At 51.6% G+C, this 20,170-nt stretch overlaps 2 long non-coding RNA genes across 4 annotated transcripts in view; one reads left to right on the top strand and one right to left on the bottom strand.

Annotated features, from left to right (window-relative positions):
* The window catches only part of LOC122212798, a 62,934-nt gene extending 44,995 nt beyond the window's left edge, over positions 1–17,939 (bottom strand). For 2 of the 3 annotated variants that reach the window (XR_006199327.1, XR_006199326.1), the window contains exons 1-2: positions 17,863–17,939; positions 16,024–16,205 (exon numbers count right to left, since the gene is read on the bottom strand). This is a non-coding gene — a long non-coding RNA (uncharacterized LOC122212798). Of the gene's footprint in view, positions 1–8,229; positions 8,347–16,023; positions 16,206–17,862 lie in introns of those variants that run through there. The other variant, XR_006199328.1, reaches the window with a different exon arrangement.
* On the top strand, positions 4,315–5,119 carry LOC122212799. The gene is made up of 2 exons (XR_006199329.1): positions 4,315–4,523; positions 4,894–5,119. It is a non-coding gene; the product is annotated as an uncharacterized LOC122212799 (long non-coding RNA).
* Positions 17,940–20,170: the final 2,231 nt, after the last annotated feature.

The raw sequence follows: 20,170 nt of genomic DNA, 5'->3' as shown, positions 1-20,170 counted from the left end.
TTGTAAGAACTGGGTGTTCTAGGGGTGCCTGGGTGGCTCGGTCGGTTAAGCGTCTGACTTCAGCTCAGGTCATGATCTTGTGGTCTGTGGGTTCGTGCCCCACGTAGGGCTCTGTGCTGAGGACTCAGAGCCTGGAGCCTGCTTGAGATTCTGTGTCTCCCTCTCTCTCTAATCCTCCCCCATTCACGCTCTGTCTCTCTCTGTCTCTCTCTCTCTCTCAAAAGTAAATAAACATTAAAACAATTAAAAGAAAAAAAAGAACTGGGCATTCTAAAACTCAGAAAGATAGAAACTAACCCCAGGTGTCTTTCAAGTTCAAGTGATCTTGGATAATATTTGGTATGAAAGCTAATGTAACGTTGTTCGTTTAGTTCAAATGGACATAAGTCTTTAGAATTGCCAACATTAAATATGATAGTTTCACTCTGCTTGTGTTTACTGTAAGTCAAACCAGCTGTTGGTGTTGTGACTGTCACAAAATGTGATGGAAAAGAAAAAGACGTGAGAGCCCTGTCCAATGGCTTCTGAAGCTTTATGGGCAAGCGAAGGACAGACAGACAGATGTAAATAATTTTAATAAATGTAATTAAGGCTACTTGAAAAAATAAGCGAAAAAATTCTGTATTTAATGAAAGTGAGACTGGTTATTCAAAGAGGGAAAACTTGGGGTACCTGGGTGGCTCAGTCTGTTGAGCATCCTGCTCTTGACCTCTGCGCAAGTCATAATCCCAGAGTTGTGGGATTGAGCCCCTTGTCAGGCTCCAAGTGGAGCCTGCTTGAGATTCTCTCTCTGAGTGTCTCTCTGTGTCTCTCTCTCCCCCCCTCCCCCGCTTGTGCTCTCTCTCTCTCAAACAAAATTTAAAAAAAAAATAAAGAGGGGAAAACATAGGACAAAATCTGAAGGAATGCGAAAGGGAAAATTGCAGAAGGTTTGCGAGAAGGGAATCTTTCAAAAGAAATGCTATGCATGGTCGGGACCGAGATTCTGGAGTTTCGCATGTAAGAAACAAGTTTATGAGGGCAGCGATCGACCCCCGGGGAAGAGAAGGGGGAGGCAGAGAACGATGTCAGGCAGAAGTTGAGCAGTGACACTTCAATGGGAGCCTTAGCCAACTCTCTGAGCAGTCCCGAAAGTTGGACTGCCCTTCGGAAGCATCCAAACTTAGGTGAAAGGGGCTGGCTCTTCGTAAGCGTCTTTGGATGTGACCACCTGGGCAGCGGGCAATGCCCTTGGCAAGGCCGCTGTCTAGAGTCATGGCGATCCCTGATGATGTCTGAGGGTCGAAGGCTGTAGGCAGCATTGCTATGGCTGGGAGACCTTGGTTCCTGCCAGAGATTCTCGTCAGCACATCCCAACACCCGTCACAAGAACTCAGACCCATGCAGTGCCCTGGATGTCCTTGTCCAAATAAGTATGTATCAACGTGGGAGGGGACACGGAGGAAGAAAGAAGGGACTGCATATCTTTTTAAAAATTCATCTTGTTGCAACGAATGAGTTTTAATATCCAAAGTACAGCGGTATAAGACTGGAATTTGGGTTTTCTCGCTGTTAATGTGACAGAGGCTTCTTAGATGATGGGTCTAAATCATCAACAGAGGTTTTTCTGTACCTTTAATCTGCCTAGAAAAACAAAGTTTCTATGTCTTGTCTTTGTTAGGTCTTTGCTTACTTAAGAAAGTTGAATCTGCTCAGTGTTAAGAGAGCTAAGGTTTGCTCACAGCTCCATTTACCTTGCTGTCTGCATTTACCTTGAGAATCTCTTCTTGCCATCCTGGCTAAATAAGTATCCCGTTTTGTAACGATCTGTAATCCTATTTAGGCACGTGTTTTGAAACCTTCTGGTATTTCACCAACTTCCAAAAACCCAGCTTGTGAATGGAAGTCTTTTTGACGAATTAGGCTTATTCCCTGGTGTGTCAAATGACATGGGAGGCATCATCAAATAAGCGATGAGGAACCTTCTTAGGCTTTGTTGTATGGGTGATTGCTCTAAGTGTCCTAGAGATTTTATAAGATTCCTAAGGTTTTGCTATGTCCTGGTATAGCGTCATCGCTTGTAATACGAACTACTGAAGTATCGTGTGTCACAGAATCTCCTTGCCAGCTGCACTGCATTGACAAATACAGCTCTCTGATCCCTTCAGGATCATAAAGCTAAGCTTAGTAAGAATTCCCAGAACTAATGGGGAAACTGCTTTCAAACAGACACTTGTGTAAACATTGCTGGTCCTCTAATGTTTGCTCTTCTAAATTTAAGTCTGCCTATGACATTTGGTAGACGTTTGGTAAATAAGTTCTTCATAAACAGATAGGAAACATTTATCCCTTTCTCCCTACCTGGTACCACCAGAATTCAAAACTCTCAGGGAGTATTCTCGTATTTTCACGGCAGTGTATTTATTTGCAGAAGTTCAATACGAATCCGTTCTCCTTGCAACAGGACGCCACTGGAAACATTGGTCATGTTGCCAAGGCTTTGACTGGAATGTCACAGTTGAGGGAGATATGCCTAGACTCAGCTACAATCAGAGAGCTTTAAGGAACTAATTAAGGTTGACTTTGCCGAGCCAATGAAGCCCCTTGGAAAACTTGCCTCGTACCTTGCTTACAAAGTTTCCAGCAGCCCTACCAGGTGAATAAGGAAGGTTGTCACTTCCTGGCAGGTGCAGGAACCTCAGGGTATTTGGGGGATCTCGAGAAGAGAGGGAGCCACCCACATCTATAGGTATGGCAGGCAAAGGCTGGTGGCAAGTATTTGGCTTGGCTTCTTGAGCCTGACAAGGCTGTTAAAAGTTCAATCTGACATTCCTTACGAAAAGTTCCAGCGAAGCAGATTGAAAAAACCAAACACCTATATGACCAATCACCGTTGTGATGGCGCTTGTGTAAACAGGCCCAGCTTCAACTGGACAATTTTACAAACAAAAGTGTCCTAATTTGGCGATCTTTGGTGGAGATGAGGGTGGTTTCAGAGAGAGAGATTGTTCCAGTAACACACCTGTGAAAATGTAAGATCATAGTTCCGATGAACCGTCTTTGAGGGTTCGTTGGTTGTCTATACACCTGGGCTGGGTCCTGAATTCTTCTGGTTTCCTTGAATGTCTGACCCTGACTCTCCAAACTAAGGTTTCCAGTTTTCTCCCACTGTGTTGACTGGAAGCACTGAGAACGAAAACTGCTTTTCCCTGAAGCCCTGCAAACCGAAGCCAGACCACCCGAGGTACACGTGACAGAAAAGTGGCCCGGTGATCTAAGGGCCACTCAGAAAGATCACCAGAGACACACGGATAGCTGAACAAGCTGATCGCAGCCTTCCCGACTGGACAAGCTGCCATCGGATCATCCAGAAGTGGACGTGTTCACGGATGGGGACATTTTCACGGGTCAAAGACAAGGAAGAGCCGGGTGCAGTGGTGACCCATCAGCTATCGTCCGCTGCGGAAGATGCCACAAAGTGGACCGACTGCCCAAGGGAACCATGCTGGCAGCCCGTCGAAGACTCCAAGACCCTCTGGAAGAGCTTTAGTGCCAAAGATAGACTTAACTACATATCAACCCCAACGTCCCTTGGAGGACCAAAGAGGAGTTAAGTAAGGAGTGGGGGTTTGGACACCGTGCTGGCATTGACACCGGCTGGAAATAGAATGAATCCTTACCCTAGAGCATCTGATGAAAGAAATAATTAGCCACATTCCTCGAAGCACCCGTTATGGGAAAGATGCCACTCTCCAGTGGATCCAGAAGTATACTGCGGGCTCCGATTTCAGCGAAATGCTACAAAAGGCAACGCTTGTGCTAAAAACAATCCTAAGACTGGGTGCCCACAAGTTCTCAAGGGTATACAACTGAGAGGCCCCAAACCTGGGGAAGACCGGCAGGCAGCCTTTCCCGGAATGCAAAGAACAACGGGAAATTCTCGGGGTTTGCTTGTATCTGCAGACACCTTTATCAACGGGGTTGAGGTTCCTCCCTGCTGTTCAGAGAAGGCCTCGGGAGTTGTCAAAATGCTTTTAAGCGAGACCATTTCTAGGTTTGGACTGCCGCTAATAATCCAGAGTGACAATGGAGTGACAACCACAGCGTCCAAGGCCTTGGGCATTCAGTGGAAATCACACGCTTCCTGGAGACACCGAGAGAGTGGAAAAAGGGAGAAAAATGAACTTTGGCAAAGCTCTGCCAAGAAACCCACTTCGCTTGGGAACAACCCGTGCCATCTGCCCTGCTTTGGGAAAGGGTGGTCCCTAGAAGAGGGCTTAGTTTCAGCCCCTGTGGAATGTTATATGGAAGACTTTCTATGTCTTTTTCGTGACCTAGGAGTTGCTGGCGGGGCTCCCACCAGCGATTTGGATACTATCAGGTACATCCAGTGCCTGAGTTTGCTTCCGGCAGGCTGATGTACCTCACAGATGTGTCTTCACGCTGCCTGAATCCCTTAGTGACATCCAAAGGTGTCACTAAAGATGTCAGTAAAGACCTGAAGAGCGGGAGCCCAGAGGACCAGCTCCAGCCTCACTGGACAGGTCAGACCCTGCGAGGTGCTGTTGACCCCCCACTCCTCCAAAACTACAGGGAATTGAGCCGTGGATTCACACTTGAATGACAAGGATCCACAGGTTCCCTACACCCTGTCAGCAGGGAGGAGGTCGAAAGGGACCCGGCTCAGACCAGTGAGCCTCTGCCGGACCTGAACCTCCGACTCGGGGTAACTGGTCCAAGGGAATCAAGCCATGAGTACAACATACTACCTGTTGTTCTCTAGTACCCCTAAAACCCTAGACACAACATGGTCCAGGAACTATTGACCAAAGTACAAAAATCCCGGTAATGCAGAACATTCCTTTCCACCCCAAAGTTTCCACTTGTCTAACCCCAGTCTTCACCCCACCTCAGCAGGAAGTAACGGCCGCGGCCGGGTCGTGGTCCCAATACCCACAAGAATGAGGACGGATCAAAAGACCCTGGGGACTGAAAAGGGTAACCCAAGGGTTAGCAGCCACAACTTTGTACCCTGACCTTTTTCCTGTGCCACTAAGTACCCCTGACTCTCCTCCTCTAGGGAGGTGGATGTGAGGCTCGCCCTCCTGCCTCTGGAATAAACTCTTGCTTTGCTTTATACTCCATGTCTCAGTGATGGTCTTTATGCGCATCAGGCAGATGAATTTGGGTTCACTACACATGGCAGGCACTCAGTAAAGACTGCTGAACCCATGTGGACTCTGACGCTTGGAGAGTTCAGTGTCTGGTCCGTGGTGACACAGGGTAGGACGAGGAGAAGGCTTTGATTTCAGAACTGTAGTGCCTCTACTCCCATCCACAGTGCTAAGAAGTTTCTGCTCTCCTCTCAAGGCTACCTGCTCAGCCCTCGGCACAGCACCTCCGTGGCCCCAGCCCCTGTCCCTGCTTTGGAGCCAGCTCTCCATTCCGACCTGGAGGTGACAGACAGCTCAGCCCTGTTTACCCAGCTCCACCAACATCCCAGCCTCATCTGCCAACTTTGGCAATTTTCATACCACCTCGCACACAAAATAAATTGCACGCTCCCATTTTGGGTTTGGGGGGAGAAAAGGCCCAGTCAGTTAATTACAAAGGCTGCCTCGCCTTGGCACGGAGTGGTGGGAGATGTTCACAGGAAAACGGATTAATTTGGACTCATTGCTTTCCCTTCCACGTCCTCGTGCCAATTAAGACAACCCTTGTAACCAAGCCCACCTTCTCCAGAAGCAGCCCCCACACTCCCCAGACAAGCAGTCCTCAGGTTTCACTGGCTGGCTGCTCAGGGTCCCGAGAAGCTTGCTGGGACCTTTGGAAAATGCCAGTCAGGGTTTTAGGATTCTTCTGCCAGGGGTGGAGGGTGGGGGGACCTACGGGAACTTCTTGGTTGGGTGTTTCTGAGCTCACACCGGTGAGCTGGGCACAGCCGAATACTGGACGCTGGCCTGCTTGGACAGAGGCTGGGTGTCCAGGTTGCCTGCTGGAATCACGCAGGAAGGGGGCAAAATTCAGAGTCTCGGGCCCCGCCCCCCGACCCTACCGAGTCAGACACGTCAAGGACAGGGCCTGGAAATCTGTACCTTCCACAGGCACCAAGGACAGGACCTGGAAAGGCTTTACGTGGGAAGTCTCAGATCTGCATTTGAAAGCCGTGTTATCTAGGGAAGCTCTTCAGCATTCCTCTACCCCAGTCTCCCAGAGCTCAAACACTGGGGTGCACCATAACCCTCTTGAACGGGTGGGGTTGGTTGTACAGGTGCGGTGAGGCCCCGACTCATGGCGAACACTCATTACGTGGTACTGATTCCTATCAGTGAACATGACTGAGTTCGTTTCAAGGGGTTGATGAGAAGCAAAAGTGATGCTTTCGTGCTGTGGAAAGTCCTTGTGCCTTAACTACAGCATCAGCACTGGCCCCGGGCCCTCCACGCAGCTAATCATTCCTTCAGACTCCAAACTCTGCATCACTCTTCTTGTCCCACCTCCCCCCGCCACCCCCACCCCGAACCCCCTGAAACCAGTAAATCATTATCATTAGAAGGTTCAAAGTTGGGAGCCTCCACAGGCTCCTTCGGAATGGAGTGAAAACCAGACACACACCCCCCGGGAACAAGGGAGCCAAGTCCTAGGTCTGCAACATGGTCAAAACCGAGTCGTTTCGTTTGTGGAAAATGAATACATCTGACTTTGCACCTGTCTCGCCCAGGGGAAAAGTAGCGCGTGCGCCATCGCAAACGGGCATCTCCCGGCAAAACCCGTTCCCTGCTGCTCGGGGAGGCTCAGACTGCCAGAAAGGCTGCGGCCTTCAAAACCTGTTTCATGTGGTTTGTCCATTTTTGGGGTGTTTCAGCTGTCCCATTCTGTTGGAAGCCTGGGTTTGAACATCAAATGGGTTTTGTTTCTCCAGCAAATTTCAGGGAACGCCAGGGGATCCTGGAACTGGATCCCACATTACAAGCAGATGCTCCCTTCACACCTGAATCTCCTCCCCATGACCCCAGAAAGTGTGGGTCACCCCTCTGCTCTCTGAATACAAAAACGGGGAGGGGGTTGGAGCTCTTTTGAGAGATAAGAAAATGACACGTGTTTCTCTTGATGTCAACATTGCCGTGGCCAATGAACTTGCAGTGCAGGGGTAACACTCGGAATGTCTAACCAGATGGGCCCTTTAGCACCTGTTGTGACCAGAGGGCTGTGGCAATGGAGGAAAGGCTGGGAGAGCCGTCCTAGCTGGCCAGCAGCCTTGCAACGGCCTCCCACTCTGTCCAGGCTGTTGCAAGCATGGATTCAGAACATGTACCCAGATGATGGAGCTGGAATTTGCGGGAAGCTAACTTCCTGTCAGTGTGAAATGTCTCAGGCAGTGATGAGCCCCCATCCCCGGAAAGGTGCAAGCAGGAGCTGATCCTCTAGCAGGGATGTAACAGGAGATGCTCAACTACACGGTGCGCTCTGCCTCTTCCATGTGGTACAGATCTCACGACCACGTGCTGGGAGTGAGAATCCCACTTCGTGGACTCACAGACCCTTCTCCCTTCTGGGAGTGCATTTCCACAGAAATGCCGTGCACAGACCTGCGGCACCTCCCTGCATTGTCCCCGTGGTCCTGGGTGGCTACCACCCACGCCAGGCCTGGCACACCCTGCCTCACTGAGGGGACCGGGCCATGCCTCACTCAGTCCGTTACATAACTGGCCGCTTCTGAAAAGGCGCTGTACCGAGTCACAAGTAGTTCAAGGTAATTTATGACTCTGGGATGCTCGGGTTTCTAAATACAACAGACCTCTACAAACTGCAAAAGCTTCAAGCTCTCTCCCCAAGGGAGACTGCCCGGCCCAGCCCGGGGCAATGGTGCTGATGCCAGGTGGGCAGGACAAGCTGGCACACTAGCAGGCCTGGCTGGCTTAACTCACTATGAGCCCCAGGGAGGCACTCCTGGAGGCCTCGTGAAGACGGCTCCCCCCCCGCCCCCGCACCGCCGCCATTCTTCCCTCCCTTGTCTCTGGTATGCATGAGAAGGTGATGAAGATTTTTCTCGTGTGCTGTGATGGCACCGAAACCACAGGGCATTCGGGGTTGCTACATCCTAGTTGGCTTGTTTCTCTTTTTTAATGCTAATAATATTGATTTTGGGTACAGTGGATCTCAGGCAAGGGAAACTCCAGTAAATGAAAGCTGACTCTAGTCAAACGTGGCTGATGTTTCTTTTTTCCTCGCGGGTGGCAGGCCCTGCCTGCCTTTCCATCTGCCCAGTGCTGGCCTTGAACACCCGGAGTGGCTTCTCTGCATGCTCTCCTGTGGGCTGCCTTCCTGCCTTGGTGCTGGCGCCCAGAGCTCGAGACCCATTTGTGTCTGCAAGAGGACTGTGGTCTCTGCCCTTGCTCCGCTGAGCTCTGGCTGCCGCCTGCATCCAGCATCCGTTCCCAGCACCCCCCGTCCCGGCTCCAGGCCGAGCTCATCTGGGGCCTGCTACCAGGTACAGTGACCCTCCCCTTCCCTTGCAGACATCACCTGTGAGTCAGCACTGAATGCAGGTCCCCAGTATACCCATACCTTGCCAGCCTCATCCTCAGTGCACACTCCCAGCTAGGAGTAGGGATTCGGGGTGAGTGAGACACAACCCCGTCCTCAGGCCTTGGCCTTTCTGACTCAGGAGGCTGACACACACATGCACCAATGAGGGACACAAATACACTGTCTTCTGTGACAGAGGGTGGGGGGTGAGCCTGGGAGAGCCCAGAAGAAGCCTGGAGGGCTTCCTGGAAGAGGTGGTGCCAAAGGTGTGCGATGTTCCATATGATCTCTGCAGTCCTTGGGTGTAAGCATCCCAGAGAAAGACACCTCCATGGGGACTGTTGAGTCTACTGCTACTGGCTAGGTGGCATTTGGTGACAAAGTAACAAATGGTCCGAACTTCCTCTGCCTAGTCCTGGATTGTTGGGGGTCTGGTTTCTTCAGGGCGACAGAGACACAGCCATGGCTGACTGTTCTGGGGCCCTGGCTCCTGCCTTGCTCCTCTCTCCAGAACACGGGACACTGCGGTTGACCCCTAAACAGCTCTGTTCCTCCACGCCCCTGTCTCCCTACCCTTTGCACTAGATGGGGCAGCTCTTCCCATCAGGGGTGGGGTCTAGATCCCCCCGCTTTGAATCTGCGCTGGCTCTGTGACTTGCTCTGGCCGACAGAATGTGGTGGAAATGATGCCGTGCCAATTTCAGGCGTAGGCCTCAAAAAGCCTCGTGGCCTTGCGTGCCCACCCTCTCGGGACCCTGGCACCACCATGTACAGAAGCCCAGACGACCTCCTGGAAGAATGGGACACATGTAGTCTACTCACTACCACCCCTAGTCGCCCCAGCCAACAGCCAGGCAGAAATCAGCCGACCCCTGCCATTGACCACACATGCTTGAGGGAGCCCGGAAGACCTGCCCGACCAGCTAGCTGCTCAGCTAAGTCAACAGTTGGTGCAAGCTGCTACATTTCGGGGTGGTTATTCCGCAGCAGAAACTAACCGATCCAGGCATCCCAGCATTCTGGGCAGGATGCACAGGCTGCAGGATTTATAGGCAGAGGCCTGGCTGCAGGCAGATGGACTGGCTGGCCTCGGGACCTTCACCTGGCCCTCAGGTTTGCTGTTACCTGGGTTCTGCTCTACAGCTAGGATCTACAGTCAGCACAGTTACGACCAACGTATAGTTGGCCCTGGAGTGGCTGCGCCTAAGCCATCTGGCCTCCTCTACAGTTTCCTGGACCTACCCAGGGCCTTCCAGCCGCTTTCCATGACACTCCAGGTGAAACCCAAATGCCTCACCATCCCACACCATGTTCCCTATTCCCACCCTGCTCCCAGCTTTGCGCCTCTCACTGCACTCCAGACACACCTGCCTCCAACCCATAAGACCCAACCTGACCTCCGCGCCTTTGCATGTGCAGCTCTCCTGACTAGCATGCTCTTCCCGGATACCCGCACGGCTCCCCCCCATTTCCTTCAGGCTCTGACCCAGTAGGCTTTGTTAAACAAACCGGAGATCACAGATCATTCTTACCAAATGGCCTGTGTCACTGTCTGCACACTCCTCCTGCTTTATTTCTTTTCAGAGCAATTAGCATGACTGGGTGCAAAAGTGTCCACATTGTGAGACATCCAGAGGGAGCCAGCGAAGGTTAGGAAGGGAGGGTGGGATGCTGAGAAAGACGTCGGCGTTGGGACCTTCATAGCACACAGCCACTGACTGGGAGCCGATGTGTCCTGAAGCAGCCTGCCACCCCCCACTGCCAGACAAACCAGCAGACACACTGTTGGCAGTGCTTCAGCCACATGTAGGAGCCGGTATCGCACTCGGCAGCACAAGCCCAGATTTATGGCCATGGCATAACTGCTTACAAGTGTCATGCAGGTGACACATGTTTGTCAAAAACACCTCGTCTTGAGGTGGCCACAGAGAGCAGTTCCCTGGAACACAAGAAGCTTCACAAAGCAAGGTGTCCCTGGGGCTCCTGCCTTCTGAAACCCCTTAATCGAGGGCCCACCATTTAGGGCCCTTCTCAGAGTTTCTGGAGCCTACAAAAGAGAGAAGTCTCTAACTGGAGCTGGGACTCCCCGGCCACAAACAGGAGCAACACCGGCTGGCCTGGCTCAGCCTCGGAAGCTGGGGAGGGCACCCTCCAGGGCCAAGGAGGCCCAGGGCAGGCCCAGACCCACCATGGATCCAGGGTTCAGGGACAAAGCTCTTCTGCACTCCGTGAGGGGCCCCATGGCAGACCCATCCCCGGGTCCTGGGCCAGTCACCAGGAGGGAGAGCTAGGGCCTGGTTGGGGTCCAAAGGGACCATGCAGTCTCGTGGTAAAGAGCGTGGAGTCTGGAGCCACACTGCCTGGGATCAAATCGCAGCTCACTCCATCACTGACCTGCTGAGTGACCCCAGGCAAGCCTCATAAGGGTTCTGACCCTCAGCTTCCACATCTATAAGATGAGTGTAAAAACAGTGTCTCCTCACAGGGTGGTGAGGACCCCACGGAATGCTCAGACCGGGCCCTGGCACATCACAAATGCTGCAGAAGTGAGTTGTCATCCACATCATCAGAGGCCATGACTCTGCATCACTCAGACCAAGGGTGGAGCCTTCCCAGCAAGGATTCGACTCTGTTCCAGGTTTGAGGGTGCTGGGGTACTGCTCCCAGGGCTCTCCCTCCCTTTACCGGGCAAGGAGCCGGTGGGGAGTGAGAGGCAGGAGTTAAACCTCAGCTGCTTCATCATCAAAAGGACAGCAGGAGGGATGAGGCAGGGGTGAGAAGCAGAGGTGGCAGGAGGTTTTCAGGCCCCCAGGAACAATGTGCCCAAATGGCTTTCACAGCAGCTCAGGGGAGCCTATGGGATGGAAACGGAAAGGCAGGCTGTCATGTCTGATCCCTCCACTGACAGCCCCAGGGTCCTGGGTCCCAACCCACCAGCCCTACTGTGCACAGCCAGACACCAAGAGGAAGGAACACAGAACCCGCCTTCAGAGAATCGGAGACAGACTCCACGTTGGGGTCACCCAACACGGTCGTTGTGTGGCCATTACAAACTCAACCCTCCTCTGTGCTCCTGTTTCCTCATCCTCACAAAAACATCCATGGATGGAGCGCCTGGGTGACTCTGTCGGTTAAGTGTCTGATTCTTGCTGTCAGTCCAGGTCATGATCTCACAGTCAGGGGACTGAGCCCCACATCGGGCTCTGCACTGACAGCATGGAGCCTGCTTAGGATTTTCTCTGTCCTTGCCCCTTCCCCACTCTCTCTCTCTCCTTCTCAAAAAATGATAAAGAAAGAAACATAGAAAAAAAATCCATAGATGGCTACACAGGGCCTCCTGGGGCACCTGCACGTACCAGGGATCGCAATGGTACAAAGAGGGAGAGGGGAGAACGCACGGACAGCAGGCATGAATGACTGCAGGTGTGCTACAAATGATCAGAGATCTGAAGAGCTCAATACTTAGGAGTTTTAAAAAGGCTTCTTGATATGTGACTGGAGAAAGGCAGCCCAGTTAGTAAATGGTGCTGGGACATCGGAACCAATTCCAGACACATTAAAAATCTATATTTGAAAGAGAGAAGTTGAAGAGGGGGATATTCTGGGGGAATATCTTTCCAAACTTGGGGTTTGGAACAATTTCTTTAACAAGGTATTAAAAGCTCAGTAAGCATAAAAAAAAAAAATCGATAGGTTTGACTGCAGTAAAATGTAAATTTCCCTTCACCAAATGACGGTGAAAAGACAAATCACTAAAAGCAGAAGACCTCTGGCATATGTACAACTAGAAAAGGATCAGTATCCAGAATACATAAAGAAGTCCTACAAATCCACAGGAAGAAGAGAGGCAATGAGCAAAAAGACCACAGCAGGCATGTCGTAGAGGAGGAAACGGAGTGCACAGATGAACACGGGAAAAGCTGCCCGATGTCACAAGGATGCAGGGAAGTGCAAGGTAAGGTCCCCGTGAGAGATTTCACATCCATCAGCCTCACAGTGAGGAAGACATGTAACATCTGACAGCACCAAGGGTCTGAGAGGATCAGCTGGCACCCACGGTTGATGAATGTGAAACCTGATCTGGCCACACTGAAAACCACTTTGGCCTTTTCTTGTTAGGTTGACCAGTCCCATAGCTTAGAACCCTGCAAATCCACTCCCAGGAGTCACACAAGGCACACCCAAGAAGAGTTCGTCGCAGCACTGTTAGCAAGAGGAGGGGAAGAAAGGAAATGACCCAGATACTCATTGACAGAGCAATGCAAAAAGAAATTGTAGCACAGTCACACAATTTCTTTCCACACTGGTGACAGCAAACTCCAGCTACACAGCAGCACAGCTCAAGCTTAGAGACACGGAAATGTTGAGTACAAAAATGCAAATTTTAGAGATCTACATACAGAGAGCAAGTTTTTAGAGCTTGAGAACAAAGAATCAATCTAATGTGTAGGCTTATTCAGTCGGCCTGTGAGCAAGAGAATGGCAAACAAACAAACACCAAATTGCAGAGAGGGGTGACCTCCAGGCAAGGAGAAGATGGAAGTGACTGGGAATGTTCTAGTTCTGGAGTTGAGCTGCGGGCCCACGGATGTTCATTGTCCCACCATCCTTCATAATGCACGAAACACACGAAGTATTAAAACAGAACAGAGGCAAAGGAGAAAAGCAAGAAGAGAAACATGGTGTGGGTCCAGACACATCCAGTATGATTTCCTTGTCACACACATAGTTGACTGTTTTCACGTGGTGTCACGGGGGGTACCAAGAGTTCCGTCGAGAGCCCAGAGCGGGAAGTGAAAGGACAGGCAATTGGACGAGGGCATTCTTCCCTCTGGGCCTCAGTTTCTCCATATGCAAAATAAGGGGGTGTACCAGCAGTGGCAAATGGCTGGCATGCATAACCCAAGTCTCCCCTTCCTCACCCGCTGCGGACACTACTCATGGATTGCAGCACTGTTTCACATGGAGCACAGACACACAGCGTTGGGCTCCGCAGGTGGGCCCTGCAGGCTGCCAGGGATGCCAGTCTGAGAGGGCAAACTGATACCTATGTGCTGATCTGTAGAGAGTCCCTCCAGCTGTGGCCTGGAAGGTTCTGAAGCCTCACCAGCAGGCACTAGCTAGTCTGAGAGGCAGGGGCCCTAGGGAGGAGCCGACTGGCTTTGGGACTGACCCTAGCTGGACCCTGGCAGTGTGCAGCCTCAGCATCTACACTGCTCATGCCTGTGGCCTCCGGTCCGCCGCGGGGGGGCCTTGCCCCCCCATCATCTGACCAGAGCCCGTGCTCCCATCCGTCGGGTGGGCAGGCTCATGTCTACGCTCTGCGGGTGAGCTCTGCTGGACCTGAAAACGGCAGGACGGGCAGAGGGCCGGGCAGGAGCTCAGCATCACCCTCTAGCCCAGAGAGCCGTGGAAGCGGCCCCGTTGTGCCAGATTCAACCATCTCTCTGAGGCAGGAGGATGGCATTCCTTGCACCACCGCCTAGGCTTGCCTGGGCCTGAAGGCCTTTGCTCCTCTGCTCCCCTCCCTACCTGCCCCCCCTGCCGCCGCCTGTCCCCTCTTCCTCCCCTTATTGTCCCAGCTCACAAGACTCCTCCTTGGTTGTGCTATTCCATCTACCTCCCACCCCCCACCCCCCCAGTGAGCGCTGACCTCCCTTCCTCTAGACAACCAGCACACAGAGGTCAGCTTTTCCGAGGAGAGCTTGTGTGCTGGGTCTGGTCCAGTTTCTGTGGGTGTCTGTTCCCTCTAGCATGGGGAGCCCGGCAGGGTCCACCTCACAACCGGCATGAAAATAATACCTTCAAACAGCCACAATTCCTTGGAATCAATGGGCTTCTCCAAGAACAGTCCACCTACTGCCTAAGCCGCACAGCCAGTGAGGTTGGCAGTTGGGGAATGGTACCTCCCTCCCTATTCCAACAGTGAGAAACTCAAGGGCCACAGAGGGAGGTGACTTTTCCAGCATCACTGCCCACCCTCCAACCTTCTGGGAGGCTGAGAAGCTTTTCTGTCATGTCCCATCAGGGCCCTCAAACCCCAGGAAACACCTCATTTCCCCAGAGCAGGGGCATGCTGAGTGACCACAGCCTCTAATCATGGAGCATGTGGTTTCATCCGTGTCCCTGTGGATTCTTTTAATAACAAGATCATGTGGAGAGACATCATACCCAGGGACGTGATGCTTTGGCGTTTCGTCTCTCTTTCATTTTGTTCACCTGATACACGTTTTAAATGACTACTGGGCTGTGTACACAGGAAGCCTTGATTCACTAGAAAGAACCGTGGTGGGTTTTCTTAGAATACAAAGTCAGGAATTTAAGGCATCCAGACGTGTCCAATGAGCAGAGTGGAGACAAAGATGTCTCTCCCGCTGCTGTGTCCGGGAACACAGCTGCCCACACACGCCCACCACACCCTCGGATCAGAGCCTGCCACTGATATCCACGGTGTGCAAGGGCTTGGAACCCACTGTCATCTTTATCACCATCCCTCGACCCCAAGAAGCAAACACCATGAGCTTGCAAAGGCACTCCAACAGGAATGCTCACTTGTGTTCCCAGGAATACACACAGACTCCAGATATTTACTTCTGGTTCCAACTTCTCCTGGGTTCATCCTGTTTCAAGTCTTGGAAACTCTGGGCACCACTTCTTGCCCTACAATCCCTCCGTCAGATCCCCCCATCGCCCACTCTCCCAGGAAGCTTCCCCCACCTGGACACCTCCAAATCCTCCTCAAAGTCATCTCTGACTCCCCCTCTTCCAGGCAGTCTCCTTGCCTTCTCGCTGGCCTCTTTACACTAATTTCCTGCTAGAATGATCATAATGGGTTCAAATGCTGCTGGCTTGCACACCTATCTCCCCCGTCATGGGACAGGTTGTGGGAGCAGGGTGCAGGGCTGATGTACTCCCGTTACTTCCAGCCCCTCAGCATGGGCCCGGGCACATTGGTGGGGGGTGGAGTAGGGCCTCAAAGAAGCATGATCTAAATCCCTGGGCTCTGTTTTCCTCAAAATTAGAGTGTAGTGAAAGAGCTCTAATGACAAAGAAGGTAAATTCTAGGTATTCTGAACAGAGACCAGGCAATCCTTTCCTGAGTACTTCACAGCGAAGCCAAGACCTCATTGGTGAGTAACTGTCAACTGCCCAACAGTGGGAGTTAAGAACTTTCCCAGGAGAGAGAGAGTCACAGACAAATGTTGTAAGGTGGGAGGGAGCAACTTGTGTAAGGAACGAAAGGCCAGTGATGCCTCAGCAAAGCAATGGGGCGATGGGCAAGAGTTCATGGATTATGCGTATCTGTTCGGTTAGGATGGGTTATGCTGCATAACACACAATTCTCTAAATCTCAGTGGCCTACAATAAAGTTTCTTTATGTCTCAGACTACATGCACATGTGGCTCTCCTTCGTCTCCTCTCCCCTCTGGACTCAGGTTGACAGAGCAGTCTGTCTCTATCTGGAATATTGCCATTGTCGTGGAAAAAGGAAAAGAAAAGTGGTAAATTACTCACTGGTTCTTAACGCGTGTGCTCACATCTGTTTTCACTGTTCAGCAGCCCCTCTGCCATGCCTGAGGACAACATGGGCCGTGCTGTATAATCCTCCAACCGAGCAGGGCACTTCGATACAGGGCACCGAATGTGGGGGAGTGGTAATCCAGTTCCACACCGTGCTTATGATTTTGACGTCTTTCCTAGGATCAGTGAAATCTGTTGAAGAAACTGTTCATTTCTAAAAATCCCTCTGGCTGTAGTGAGAGACACAGATTGGAAATGGGCAAGAGTGGGATTCGGGAGAAAATTCAGGAGGCTGCCTCAGTTTCCCAGGCAAAAAAAAAAGAATAGTACTTTACACTAGGGTCATGGCAGTGGAAATGGAGAGAAGCCAAGAGATTTAAAAGATGGAAGGGTCTAGTGATGTACAAAGAGGAGCAGAGGTGAGTGAATGTGTGACACCAGAATGGCAAAAAGATACAGCAGGCTTGGCTTCTCATGTCTTAAACAGTTGCTGGCTCCCATCTTTGGGGAGGACCAGCTACTCTATTCTCTACTTGTCCTTGGGCTCTCTATGTTCTCCTAAGAAATCTCCCTTCTTGCTTGAAAAAAAAAAAGGCTGAGCTAAATAAAGATGGGAACACATGGATGTGGTGAGCAGCCGAGTGAGCTGACAAATGAGTGACACAGTGACCAGGGGAATTAATTCATGTCTCCAAGTGTTCAAAGAGTGAAGAGAAACTAGACTCAACCGGAAGAAAAAGAAAGTCCTCCCACTGGACATGCCTCAAAAGGATCCCTCGCCTCCCTACTGACACATCAGGCATCTTTCTTCTTCCACGGGGCTATGACCAATTTCGGCTATAACAGAGAAAGGGGAGTGGGTGAGAGAAGAAGGGAGGGACAGGGAGGCAGAGGAAGGATGGGCTCCATGGACATATAGCAACCTTTATAGAATCCTCTCCTCTCCTCCGTGTGGCCTCCCTCCCTATGCTCCTTTTCAGAGTTCCAGACTTGACTTTCAGTGGTGGGAGGGCTTGGGATTCACAAACACCTCAAAAGAGAATTTCTGTAGCAGCAGCATTAGGCCACCTTACAGGAATTTAGAGCCTTGGGGTACACACAGGCACAGAAAGCCATGGGGTTTCCTCTGCCCTGGGTGTTCTCATTAGCCAAGAAGTGGAAGGTTCAGACACAGAACTGTATGGTTGTGGACTCAGTTCAGCGCACCCATGGGGACAGCAACCACAATGCTCCCTGTGGCAGTAGAGGGAGTGTTGTGGTCACTGTCCATGGTGTTTACAGGCTGACTCAGCTGGAGAGGCTTGTTCTAAGACCCAGCCACACAGGATGTCAGAGCTGAGAGGGCTCCAGGATTTCAACTTTCCCAGTGCCTCATTTTGCAGATAAGAAAGCACAAGTCCAGAGAGGGGAAAGATTTCCCTCGGGGCCACACAGTGGGTGGCACCGAGGGACTGGAAGCTAGCTTCTAGATGCTTGCTCAGACAAAACTCATTTCCTTGGAAGGCTCCTGGGATTTGCCCCCAGAAACCCAGAATAATTAGACCCTGAAAACTCACTGGAGCACATAGTAGGTACTCAGTGGACACTGGTTGACTCAATAAACGATTATACCGGGATGCAAAAAAACAAATCTTGAAGCTGGGCTTGGGCCCCGGATCCTGAATTCAAACAGGAAGTCATGTTCTTTTTTGGTATGGGTGAAATGGTACCGAAGAAAGCAGTGGGGGAAGGGAAGAAGTGCTGCCAGGAAGACAGTGGGGTGGCGGGAAGAGTATAAGAGCAGGTGCAACCCAGGATATTAAGCACAGAGGAGGGCAGCAACTGGGCACTAACCTCTGTTCTCTCAGGTTCACTCCCACCCTGGAAATCAGGTTGAACAGCTCAGGAGTTTCCTTAGGGAGTGTGGTCACCCGACCTCAATCTGGCCATCCTCCCTGGCCACAGTGATTGGCTCAGCACTGGGTATGTGCCAGTCAGGTCCCAGTGGGTCCAGACCTTAGGGCTGGAATCATAGGGAATGAGGGGTTCTTTTTCTGTTGGGAGGCTGAAGGTGACTGTTGGGGGCCATCTTGCTTTCCTAACAGAAAAGCACAGCTGAGAATGATACCAGCACAGAGGAAAGTAAGCAAGGCCAAGAGGTCGGGAAAGATGGTTGCTACTGATGTCATCAAGCACCCAGGTACGGCCTTGCCTAAAACTGTCTGCCCTTAGCCTTCTTAGGTACGTAAATCATTCTCTCCTGCCTCGTTTGATTGCTTGTTTAGGCCTCTTTGGTTTTTCTGTCACTCAGTGGCTATCAAAAAACAACAACAATAACAACAACAACAACAACAACAACTCCAATTGCTCCTTGAAGTTGTCTAAATGGAGCATCCTGGAATTGTGACAGTATGGATTTAGGCTAGGTTCAAGGGGGACTTTGAGATAACAGTGCAAAACTCCATAGTCTAACCTGGAGATCCAAATGGATTCAAACCGTATCTGTTGGCGTCCTGCCATAGGCTGGGCCAGTCTCATTACCCAAATTAATCCTCATAGGACCGACCCTATTAAGGTAGCAACTGATGACCCCATTTTAGAGGACGTGGCGGAGGCTCAGAGAAAGGGGGTGACAGGGCTATAGCTTGGAAGTGTGGGGCCCGGATTGCACACCCAGATTCTGCTGTGTGCAGCCTGAGAAGCCTCATGGTATGGCCTGTCCGTGTGTCAGGGCACCCGGCCCCACGCCTGACATTCTGTGGGCGCCTGAGACTTGGTAACTGTCATGTGCCTGTTACAAGACTCAAAAAAGCAATGTGCACTGAAGGCAGGCAGGGAACTTCTTTCCCCAGCACTAACACACCTTCCCAGTTCCCCGAGGACTAGAATCCCTCTCTTTCCCTTGCTTTCCTTGGCAGAGTCCTGCTCATGTGACCACAGGGCAGTCCCCCATTCACAGCCTGCATTGGGAGCTGTTACAAGGGAGGCCAAGAGCCTTCACCCTTCCACCATGCCTGAGGACATCTCTTTCCTTGGAGCCTTGGGGAGCCTGACACCCGACTTGCACACCCGAGGTCTTTTCCAGAACATGCAAGAGTCTCACTCGGTTTGGAATGGGATGTATCCATCACTGCACTTTCCATGTCTCACTCGTGCACTCCTTTCTGTGCACTGTGGCCTCCAGTGCCTGCCACAGGAGAGGCCGAGCTGACAAGAAATCAACAGCTTAGCACTTGAAGGGACACACGAGGCAGGAGCTGACAGCTAGAAAGCTCTATTTAGAAAAGACCTCACGCTTTACACTGAAGAGGCTGTCGAAGCCCTTGGGGTCCGGAAGCAGTGCTTGGGCCAAACTGAACTGGAAGGCTTCATCATTGCTGGAGGCTCTGGCCATGATGGGGGAGGAGAGGGTGTGGTGAGGTCCTTGGGGTGACCCGAAGGCCCACTGCGTGCAGGCTCAGGTTGGCCAGAGAGGAAAAGGCAGAGGCTTGTCCCAGAGGTGTTCACAGACCAAACATGAATGGGCCAACCAGACAGACAGAGCACCGTAGCTCATGGGTGTAGAGTACAGGGACAGGGGCAGAGACCCAAGTCTGCTGGGGAACTAGTTAAGAACAGAGAAATTTTAACTGACACTAGAAGGCTGTATCAGTTGGATGTGTTTGGCTGAAGTGACAGAAAACCCTACCAAGAGTGGCTTAAACTACGAAGGCATCTAACATTGAATGTTTAATGACTATGTGAGAGATGGGAGGTCCAGAGGTGGTCTGGTGGCTCACAATGTCATCAGTGACCCAGGTGCCGCCTGCCTCTCCGTTCTACCATTAACAGAATATTGGTGTCACTGGTTCACGGTTGCCATGTGGCTGCCTCCACTCTGGCCGTCACATCTGCACAGTTAGCACTCAAGTGGGAAGCAAGGGGGGACCTTCTTGATCCTTGCCCACCTCTTCTCAGGAAGGAGAATCTCTCACAGAAGCCCCCAAAGACTTTCTCTAATACCTCATTGGCCAGAACTGGGTCCCGAGCCCCTTCCCCAGCCAGTCACCAGCTGCAGGAAAAGTGGTTGCCATGACTGGCTTGGACCAACCCTGATTCCTCCAAGTGGAGCATCCACAGGAAGAAGGCAGGGTGGGCTGGACAAAGGCTACTATGTGAGCAT

The sequence above is a fragment of the Panthera leo genome, assembly GCF_018350215.1.
Source record: "Panthera leo isolate Ple1 chromosome F3 unlocalized genomic scaffold, P.leo_Ple1_pat1.1 chrF3_random_Un_scaffold_30, whole genome shotgun sequence".
Lineage (NCBI taxonomy): Eukaryota > Metazoa > Chordata > Mammalia > Carnivora > Felidae > Panthera > Panthera leo.
Note: the sequence above shows the minus strand (reverse complement) of the source record. Positions and strands in the feature narration are given on the sequence as shown.